An 11,147-nucleotide genomic window follows, 5' to 3' on the forward strand; every position below is an offset into this window, starting at 1 on the left:
CAGAGTATAGAGCAGCGATTCCCAAACTAGTAGAAAATCTGGCTCCATGAGGTAAAGACATAGATGAATCTATGAGGGGCCACGTGTCTATGAAGCCCACATGGAAAAACAAGCCATCGAGCTAACGTTCGTCATTATGTTCTCAGTTTTCCACTAATATTAACTTTCTCATTTATTTTTAATTGGTTGCCATGAAAAAAAAAAGTGTGTGGCAGAAGCCCTTAACATGGAGAACATTCTACTCAGCCGCTTGGGAGAGCCATGTTACGTGGTGGAAAGACTATGGGCCCCTCAGGAGTAGACTCAGGGCGTCCAGCTTTGCCCAGGGCCGAGGAGAGTTTTTCTTTTTCTTAGGACAGGGGATTCTCAGTGCTAATACCGGGGCTGTTCTGAGCCAACTGGATGAAGGCCTTGCGCTCTCCAAGCGGCGTCTGTCCTCCAAGCCGGTTGTGCTCACCTGCCGAATGGCTGTGAGTGTTCAGTGAACACAGGGAGGGAGGGAACGCTCAGCAAGTGCGGGCAGCGTGTGGGTTTGGCCTCCACGGTGCCCAGCCATTGTCACTGTTCAGGGTAGTCAACGAATGACTGGGATACTTACAGAATTCTAGAATTCTGGCTCCTCCGGAAGTCAGGGAGCCAGCCCAGCGTGTGAGCAGGCGCAGAAGCTCTCTGGCTTCCCCAAGAGAGACAGGAATTGAGGGAAAAGTCAGCTCCGGAGGGTGGGAGAGGCCTAGTTCCACAGAACGGGGATTCAAGCCCGAGGGCAGGGCTGCAAATAGGGTCATTTATTCTTTACATGCTTATGCCCTTAGACTTCAATTTCACATGGTAATTTTTGAAATTTCTACCCAAAGGCAGAGATAAAACCCTATGTACCCATCTCCTCCCTTCAGCAACTGTTAACTCATGGCCGCTTTTGTTTTATCTATATGTTTCTACCTACTCTCCTGCCCCAGTGGTTTTTGAGCAAATACATCATATTTCATATACAAATACTTCTGTGTGTATTGTTAAATGAAAACATAAGAGTTCTTATTTAAAAAAAGCATAACTATCATTATCACACCCCCCCAAAATAGTCATTCCTTAGTATCATCCAATGTCCACCAGTATTCACATTTCCTAATTATCTCATCACTTTAAAAAAAAAAGATTTTATTTATTTATTCGAGAGAGAGAGAGAGCACAGGTGTGAGGAGGGGCAGAGGGAGAGGGAGAAACAGGGAGCCCAATGCAGGACTGGATCCCAGGACCCTGAGATCATGACCTGAGCCGAAGGCAGATGCTTAACCAACTGAGCCACCCTGGCACCCCACATCACCTTTAAAAAAAGAGTTATTTCGTTCACATCGGGATCCAAACACAGTGCACACATTACATTTGGTCGGTTTGTTTCGTAGGTGTGATGTGGTTTTGGAATCTCGGTGAGGTTCAGCGGGGTGGAGTCCGGAGGCGAACACCAAGAAAGAATTCTTGAGGCGTCTTTGGTGCAAAATGGTGGTTTATTAAAGCACGGGGGACAGAACCCGTGGGCAGAAAGAGCTGCTGCCCCGGGTTGTGAGGGGGGCTGATTATATACTGTGGGATTGGGGGAGGATAGGAAACAGGGAGGTTGAGGTAGTTCTTTCATATGTTAAAGAAGACTCGCAGGACACCTGAGGCCTTGCCATTGTCAAGTTAAGGTTGTTTTTCCCTCTAGCAAGGCATTAACATGAAGAGAGTTGGGAGCTTGCTGGAGGAACGTTACATTTTGCCCATTTCAAGTATCTGTCAATGGGCTGCAGACTATAAGGCTGTTTAATTGTGTCTACAGTTCCCTCTGGAAGCCAGGCCTTTGACAGAAATGCTTTGTTCTTGTAAATTGCTAAGACATTTGTAAACTGACGGAGACTCGTGTCTTTCGGGGATTGTGATCTCTACAAGTTAACTATTTGTTTTTCCTTTCCTTAGCTTTTGGGCAGCCAGGAGTCCCTGAGGAATGTCATATATATCCCATGGGGGGGGTTGTGGGGTGTCAGATTCTGCTTTGTCCTCAGCTTGCTTTCTGTTCCCTCATCAGGGGTCCTCCCTCCCTCCCCATTTTCCCCCGCATTTTTTGGGACAGAGCTGGGTTTTCCCCGGATAGCATTTGTATGTGTGGATTTTGCCGGTTGCATCCCGGTTGTTTAACGGGTTCTTCCTCTGTCTCCCGCACTTCCTGTAAGCTGATAGTTGGGTCTGGAGTCGTGGTCAGATTGAGGGGAGATTGCGGGCAAGAAGAATCAGAGGTGGTGCCGTGGTTCCATTTGCATGTCCTCCCGTGACTGAGAAGTCTTGAAAACAGGGACAAGTCGGATTTATGGGTGTGTGGCAGGATCTCTGCACACCTCTGCGTCCAAAGACCTGGCACCTTAGCAGCTGCCCCTCACTAGGTAAGAGCCTGGCTTTCTTGGGCTTTAGGCCCCTGTGCCTATCACCGGCCGAGGGTACTTGAATCTGCTCTCCTGGTCAATGTGATGCTTGAGTCGGTTCCAGGGCAGCTCTTTCCCAGACTCTCCCTGCCCCCCCAGACCGACACTGTAGAGGCACCATTTCGATCTCTTGCCGGGGGGTGGGGGGGTGGGGGGAGGTCAGGTGGAGAATTAGGGGGAGGGCTCTGGGGCCAGACACCTGGGTCACAGCCACTCCGCCCCTTACTGTGCACCTTGTACAACTTACCGAACTTTCTGGATCCCAGTTTCTGGACCTGTTAGGTGGGGATAATAATATCTCCTCCGTGTAAAGACTCAGAGTAGCCTTCCTGGAGCACAGCTGCTCAATGCTCCCAACATTGGTGATCGTTCTCTTGATCAGCTATTCCATCTACCTGAACACCCACGTGAACCCGCTCAGACTGTGCAGGTGGGAGAGCCAGTGGCCTAGGTTGGGAGGGGGCCCGGGAGGGTGACATCACCGAGACGCGGCTTCCCTGGCTTTCTGATACTTGTACAAGCGAGCGAGTGAGCGAGCGAGGAGCGAGTCACCTCTTCATTGCTTTGTTCCTCATTTCTCCTTTTTGAAAAGCTAATGTTCCTAGGCAGCATTAAATCCCAAGTAATTTCTGGAAAAGGGTTGAGAGGAGAGGGAAAAGTCCAGAGAATGGAGACGTGGCAGGGAGTGTCTACAAAGGGAGTTCCCCTATCATCCTTGGGGCAGTAGCTAGCTCACAGGCCAGAGGCTCTGGGCAGACCGAGCTCACAAATGACTGGGGCTGTCCCAAGCTGTCCCAGGCTGTCCCAGGACGTCTTGGAGAATGGCCACGTGGGGAAACAGGCCTTCCAGAGTCACTCTCAAAGGCCTGTGTGTGCAGCGTTATGAAAATCTCCGGGGTCGGATGGGATACGAGTATTTAGAAACTACATCGAATTATAACATGTTTGAAAGAGGGAAAAAGACCTACCGAATTGCAACGGAGCCTACGAAAGCAAGGAAGTATCGGTGAAGCTGGGGTAAGCTGGTAAGAATGAAGAACACTTCTGGGGGTGGGGCTGGGGGTGGCGGCGGCGACCAGAAACACAGATTTCCAGGAGACTGAAAAAATGTGTGGCCGGCTGGGCGAGTGGTGGCGTCGGCACGCCCTCTAGAGGCCAGGAGCCCAAAGTACAGCGCCAGCCACTGTCAAAGTGCCCGCGGCCCCCGTCCCCTCATCACTTTTTTAAAAAAAGACTTTATTGGCGAGAGAGTACAAGTGGGGTGGGGAGGGGCAGAGGGAGAGGGAGAAGCAGACTCCTCATTGAGCAGGGAGCCCGATGCGAGGCTCCATCCCAGCACCCTGAAATCATGACCTGAGCCGAAGGCCGCTGTTTAACAGACTGAGCCACCCAGGCGTCTCCAGGTTTGGTACTTTAATATAATTCGGCACTAAAGGGAAGCACGACTCCATTAGAAGGTAACAAATTCCATGTCCAGGGAGGAAAAAAAGATAGGAATGGGCCTAAATTATCCTGCCGTGGGCCTCTAACAATGGAAGGTTGCAGAGATGTGGGGTGGGTCAGGGGGCAGGTAGTGTTAACAGAACAAAGGTCGGCTTGGCCCAACTGCAACAGTTGGCAACCACTTACCACAATTTGAGTGTCAAAAGTTGAATAATAATCGTAGTTGTTTAGAGCAAGCCTGATCTAAAAAGACCTGAGACCATAATGGTAGTTGGAGATGTTTATATGAAGTATAGAAGACGACAGTATTTTAAATGCATTTCAATAGTAAGAGTGTTATGTCTGGCTCTATTATTTCTTCAGCTTCTGTCTGTTTATAAAACTATGTCCTGGGGCGCCTGGGTTGCTCAGTCGGTTAGCTGTATGCCTTTGGCTCAGCTCATGAACCTGGGGTCCTGGGATTGAGCCCTGCGTTGTCCTCTGGGCTCCCTGCTCAACGGGGAGTCTGCTTCTCCCTCTGCCCCTGCCTCCACCCCCCCTCCCCCGCTCCTGTTCTCTCTCTTGCAAGTAAATAAATAAAATCTTAAAAAAACCCCAACAACAAAGTGTCCATAAAGTGTTCTTAATGTTTGTAAGTGGGAATGGGTGAATACAGGATGTGTGCAGGTGGGAGGTGACCAGGAAGAGTAGCCTTGACAGTCACACAAAGTCACAAAGTAGAAAGAAGAAGGATGAGGTAAGTCTTCAAAAGGAGAGAATTAACTGCCTAGATGTTTTTCCTTGAGTTCCGGGAGATGAAACCTGTAGTTGTCCCACTTAATAATTAAAATGAGTCCTCAGAAAGCAAGAGTGTTTCCTCCCCTCCCTCCTTTCCCCCCTTCTCTGGTTCTTCCCCTTTCCATCCCCTCCCCTTCATTTTTCAAGCTCTTTTGCTGTATTCCTAGAAGGTGTCAAAATAAACACTACCGTCATTGTAGAAACATAAGAGAACAAGCGTAAGGGTGATGGTTATAAGATGAATCCTATGGTGCTGATATTTCAAAACACATTCCAACATAAATGTATTAGTTTTGTAGTCATTGGATTTGTGGATGTTTTATATCAGTCTGGATCTTTTTCTTTTTTTTGAATATTTTCTTTTTAAGTAATCTCTACACCTAACATGAGGCTAGAACTTACAACCCCAAGATGAAGAGTTGCATGCTGTACCGACTGAGCCAGCTGGGTGCCCCTAGGTCTTCTAGCAAGTGAGCTGGGGTAGGGGCAAGGGAGAGGGTGAGGGCTAAGCAGACTGTGCAGTGAGCGTAGAGCCAGGTGCAGGCCAATCCCATGACCCCAGGATCATGACCTGAGCCAAAACCAAGACTTAGATGTTCAACTGACTGGGCCACCCAGGCACCCCTATCCCTGGATCTTTCTCGTAAAGGGCCAGATGGTAAATATTTTTGGCTTTGTGGGCCACATGGTCTGTGTTGCAACTACTCAACTCTTTTGTTGTAAGCAGAAGAAGTCATAGACAACTTCCAAATGAAGGGCATGGCTGTTGGCTATGAGAACCATGTTGTGTGCAAATAAAACTTTATTTATAAAAGTAGACAGTGGGCTACCGTAGTTTGATGACTCCTGGACTAGAGTATATATTTTTTATTTATTTTTATTTTTTAATTTTAAAAAAAGATTGATTTATTTTAGAGAGGGGGGGAAGGGCAGAGGGAGAAGGAGAAAAATCATCAAGCAGACTCCCTGCTAGGGGAGTCTGATGCAGGGAGTCTGACGTGGGACTCCATTCCAGGAACCCCGAGATCATGACCTGAGCCGAAATCAAGAGTCGGACCTTAACCAACTGAGCCACCCAGGAGCCCCTGGCCTAGAGTATTTAAAGCTTCAAATAATTAGCTTGTGATATAAGACTGCCATTTTAGTATAAACCATTTACGATATTTATTGAATTGAATTTGTAATCACTGTTCAAATGTTTGTGAAAAATTATTCTCCAAATGTGGTTTATTAAAATTGTGTTGTGTTTAATAAGAGCATGAATTCCTATACAAGTGATGGGAAGTTTTCCTCTCTACTTAAAAAAGTGCTTCTGATACTATAATTTTCCACCCATGTAAATGACGGAATCTAAATTCCCTCATCTTTCCATTAGTAAAAGAATTCCCATCAAGGTGGTGAGGCAGAGACTGGCTGGCTACTAAGCAAACCCATTTCCTCTTCTCCCTGAGCTCACACAGCCAGACTCCATTTCCCTACCCCCACAGTTCGGGTACCCTGAGACTGCATCCTAGTCAAGGGACTGTCAGCACCAGTGATGCGCGTCAGTTCCAGAGCTGGCCCACAAAAGCCTCCACCTTTTCTCCCAGTCCACACACCGACTCTGGACAACTCTAAGGCTGGGGAAGGGGGGGCAGAGCCAGGAGCCGGAGGGCACCATCCGCTGAGTGGGAAATCTGCTTTGGGCTTCCCATGAGTGAGCAATGAAATTCTATTACGAGCCATTAAGATTTTTGGCTTAGCTGTCACAGCCAATAATGTTATCTTAATTATGGTAATGGTGGAAAGCAATGGAGATTTATTAATTTCTTTTGGAATATCTTTGAAGGGGAAGGGTGGAGGAAGGCAAAAAAAAGGTGGAATTTTTACATCAAATATTTATTGAGGATTTACGTGCCTAAGCTCTTGAGGATACAGAGACAGAGAAGACACAGCTCCTGTCTTCCAGGACCTCATCCAGGAGGGAGCAGGCACTTGTCCTAACAAATAGCAATACAGCACTTAAGAGTGTCCTGTGATAGAAATATATCCATGTGAGCGGCTGGAATAGAGGAGGGAGTTCCTATTTTGGGGGAAGGAGGGAAGAACTTCTTTGAAGGACATACAAGGTTGCCACAGGCTGGGGCCAGCTGCATCTGTAGTTGGGCAGGGGGAGGTTAGAGAGGGCAGAGTACCAGGAGGCGGGCTAGAGAAAGCAGACATCCCTCAGATCCCACTAGGCAGGTGGCAAGAGGCAGGTGGCAAGAGGCAGGCGGTGGGGTCCAGGATTGAGCTCTGCGTAAAAACCTCAGGATTTAGCAGAAATCTACTCTCACAGTGCTACCATACGAAGAGGCTGCCCAGTGAGCTGAGCGATGGGCTTGGGTGAGTTTGGAGGGACTCTTAGAAAGACGGTCCGCACCGTCATAGTTCTTCCCTTGGCCTCCAGAGGGCGCGCCAGTGCTTCCCATAAAGGTTCACTCTTGCGATTCAGTAGTTTCCACTCAGACCAGGTTTTTCTGCGGTTTCAGTGCCCCGCTGTCAGCCGCCCAGCGGAAGCAGATGATCCTCTTTCTGACGTATAATCAGAAGGTCAAGAGTAGCCTGATGCTACGTCACTATGGCTGCGTCATTCCCCTCAATTCATCTCATCGCGTCGCATTTTATCATCTGGAAGCATCACAAGAAGAAGGGTGAGTACAGGACAGTAAGGCATCGAGAGAGGGAGTCACCACATTCACATAACTTTTATTACAGTATATTGTTCTAACTGTTCTATTTTATTATTAGTTATTGTTGTGAATCTCTTGTTGTGCCTAACTGATAAATTACACTTTATCATGGATATGAATGTATGTGTAGGAGAAAACGTAGTCTACATGGGGTTTTCAGGCATCCACTGGGCATCTTGGGATGTATCCCCCGTGGATAAGGAGGCACTACTGTATATACAGAATGTGTACTGTGTGTCAGGTACAGGTCCGATCCCACAGTCTAGTAGGCAGTGGGGGCGACTGACAAACAGATCCTTTACACACCATGCCTATGATTCATCTTCCAAGAAACATACATGTAGGATATCATAAGCTCAGAGAAGGGGTTGGCTATGTGTCCATGATGAGGAAGGACTTCTTGTCCTCACCTTCTGGAATTTGTATACCAAGTCCTTGTTCCCTCCACACAAGAAAAATTGCCTGATTTATTGAGCAAATGCTGGATGCCAAGCACTGCATACATCTAAACACATCTGATTTCCTTGAATTCTAATAACAACCCCCTTTCCAGATGAGTAAATGAAATCATGGAGAGGTTAACTAGCAAGTGGCAGAGCCAGGATTTGAATCCAAACCTGCTGGCGCTGAAATAAATCTCATGCTTTGGGCCTTCTGTTCTAGGGCTCCCTGGGATTTGCACGATTTGCTCATCAGGCTCCCAGGCCTTCTTTCCTCCAGATCGGGGCCCATTCCGCCACAGAGATCAAGGATACCATCTCTCAGCAAGTCCCTTTGAGAATTGTATTTGGCTTTCTCTGGACTGTCGCCATCGCTAACCCACCTTCCTGTGTGACAGTGGCAAGATCTGGCTGGCCTTTGCTTGGGACGCTGGGCGGTCAGGAGAGCTGACTGCCCAGCTTCTCCTTGTGCAGGTGTACCATGGCCACGGTCACCTGCATAGCTTCAGGCTTGACTTTGCCTCCCGCTCCAATGCCGTCTTCTGCTTCTCACACAGATTCTACTCAATGTAATGTCTGCCTCAAATTCTGCCTTCTCCAGGGTGATAACTTGCTGGCCCACCAGGACCTCTGCCTATTATCTTCATTTCTGAAACACTAATTAAATTGATTTATCAGATGTTGCCTCAAGACGTGTTTCTTCTATGATAATTTATTTGAGTATAGTTATCATATATGTGGTAACCTTTCCTAATATAGAAAGACTGGAATTGTATCCAAATTTTAATAGGCTTCAGATGTAAAATGTAATTTAAGTGTAACTTTATATTTGCCTCGAATGCACATTTTTGTTACTTTAAAAATATTAATTTTATTGAGATATACTTTAGTACTATAAAATGTACCCATTTTAAGTGCATGTTGTGATGAATTTTGGCAAATTTATATAACCATGTTAGATCATCATAATAGGATAGAAGACATTTACATCATCCAAAAGAATTTCCATGTGTTCCTTCTCAGTCAGCCGTTCCCAGCTTCCATCTTGGCCCAAGGCAATCACTAACCTGGCTTCTGACCCCGTAGATTAGACCTGTCTTTTCTAGAGGTTCATATAATGAAATATAAAGTATGTACTCTGTGTCTGACTTTTTCCATTCAGCATAATGTACTGGATATTCACCTGTGGACCAATATTTCCATACCATCGTTGAATAGTAGTTTCATTGTATTAATACACCACGATTTGCTTTTCCAGTCTCCCATTTATGGACAGTGGAGTTCTTTCTTGGTCATTGAGAATAAAACTGCTATAAACATTTGTGCACCAGGTTTTGTGTGGACATATGTTTTCATCTGTTCTGTCGTCAGTACCAAAGAGAAGAATTGCTCAATCATCTGGTATGGTTTTGTTTAACTTCATAAGAAACTACTAAATTATTAAGTGGTTGTGCCATTTTTCATTCCCATTAGCAATGTATGAGAATTCCAGTTGCTCCATATCTTCAGCACTTAGTACTGTTAATCTTTTAACAATCTTTTAACCTGAGCCATTTTAGTGGATATGTAATGGTATCTAATTGTGGCTTTAACAAACTCTGATGACCAATGATGTTAAGTATCTTTTCTTGTGTTCATTGGCCTTTTGCATATTTCCTTTTGTGAAGTGACTAGTCAAATCTTTTGCCAATTATTAGAAATTGGGTTGTTTGTCTTCTTTTTAGTGTAAGAACTTCTTTTTCATAAGAACTTTTTATATATTCGAGATACAATTTCTTTGTCTGGTAAATGTATTTCCAATATCTTTACCAAGTTTAGGCTTCCCCTTTTATTTTCTCAACTATGTTTTTTTGAAAGGGTAAAGGTTTTATTTATTTATTTACTTATTTTAAAATATTTAATTTATTTATTTGACAGAGAGAGAGACAGCCAGCGAGAGAGGGAACACAAGCAGGGGGAGTGGGAGAGGAAGAAGGAGCCTTTGAGCGGAGGAGCCTGATGTGGGGGCTCGATCCCAGAATGCTGGGATCACACCCTGAGCCAAAGGCAGACGCTTAACGACTGAGCCACCCAGGCGCCCCTGAAAGGGTAAAGGTTTTAATATTGATGAGGTGCAATTTATCAATTTTTCTCTTTAATGGTTTGTGCTTTTTTGTCCTAAGAAATCTCTGCTTACCCCAGTTTTCAAATATTGTCTCTTATGTTTTCCTCTAGTTGTTTTGTAGTTTTATCTTTTATACTTGGGTCTATGATCTATTTTGAGTTAACTTTTTGTACATGGTATGAAATAAGGGATGGATTTATTCATTTTCCCCCCTAAGGACATATAGCTGTTTCAGCTTCATTTGTTAAAACTCTATCTTTTTCCTTACTGATTATTTTGGAACTATTGTCAAAGATTGATTGACTAATGAAACTACAGTAATCCAGAGAGTGTGGTATTAGGGAAAGAATAGGCAAGTAGAACAATGGAACAGAGTAGAGTCCTGAAATAAACCCATGTTAATATGGTCCATTTTTGATCTTTTGATCTTTGACAAAGGAACATGCATTTATGATAACAGTCTCAACAAAGTACATACAGAGGGAATATACCTCAACATAATAAAGCCCATATATGACAAGCCCACGGCTAACATTGTAATTAACAGTGAAAAGCTAAAAGCTTTTCTTATAAGATTAAGAACAAGACAAGGATACCCATTCTTACATTCTTACCACCTTTATTATAATGTTGGAATAGTATTGGCAGTCCTTGCCTGAGCAATGAGGCAAGAAAAAGAAATAAAAGACATCAATATTGGAAAGGAACAACTAAAACTGTCATTATTTGCAGTTGGCATGATAATGTATGTAGAAAACCTGAAAGACCCCACCAAAATACTGTTGAATTAATAAACAAATTCCTTAAAGTTGCAGGATACAAAATCAATATACAAAAATCAGTTGCATTTCTATATACTAATAATAAACTATCAGAAAAAGAACTAAGAACACAATCTCATTTACAATTGCATCAAAAAGAATAAAATACCTAGGAACAAATTTAACTGAGGAGGTGAAAAGCCTGTACACGGACTATAATGCTTTGATGAAAGAAATTAAATATGACACAAATAAACAAAGATATTCTGTGCTCATGAATTGGAAGAATTATAACTGTTAAAATGTCTGTATTACACAAGAAATCTACAGATTCCCTATCAAAATTATTATTTTCAAGGAAACTCTGCACCCAGTGTGGGGCTTCAACTTACAACCCCGAGATCAAGAATTGTATGAGCCATCTAGGAGCCCCCCTATCAAAATTCTAATGGCAATTTTCA

General features: G+C 44.6%; 1 long non-coding RNA gene across 2 annotated transcripts; it reads left to right on the top strand.

Annotated features, from left to right (window-relative positions):
* Window positions 1-2,234: 2,234 nt before the first annotated feature.
* LOC117796389 lies at window positions 2,235-9,137 on the top strand. Of its 2 annotated transcripts, none has more exons than XR_004620861.1 (3): window positions 2,235-2,411; window positions 7,181-7,342; window positions 8,045-9,137. It is a non-coding gene; the product is annotated as an uncharacterized LOC117796389 (long non-coding RNA). The 2 variants fall into 2 exon arrangements; XR_004620860.1 differs by lacking the exon at window positions 2,235-2,411 and adding an exon at window positions 3,119-3,475.
* The last annotated feature ends 2,010 nt before the right edge of the window (window positions 9,138-11,147 follow it).

Source organism: Ailuropoda melanoleuca, chromosome 2 (genome assembly GCF_002007445.2).
Source record: "Ailuropoda melanoleuca isolate Jingjing chromosome 2, ASM200744v2, whole genome shotgun sequence".
Classification (NCBI taxonomy): domain Eukaryota; kingdom Metazoa; phylum Chordata; class Mammalia; order Carnivora; family Ursidae; genus Ailuropoda; species Ailuropoda melanoleuca.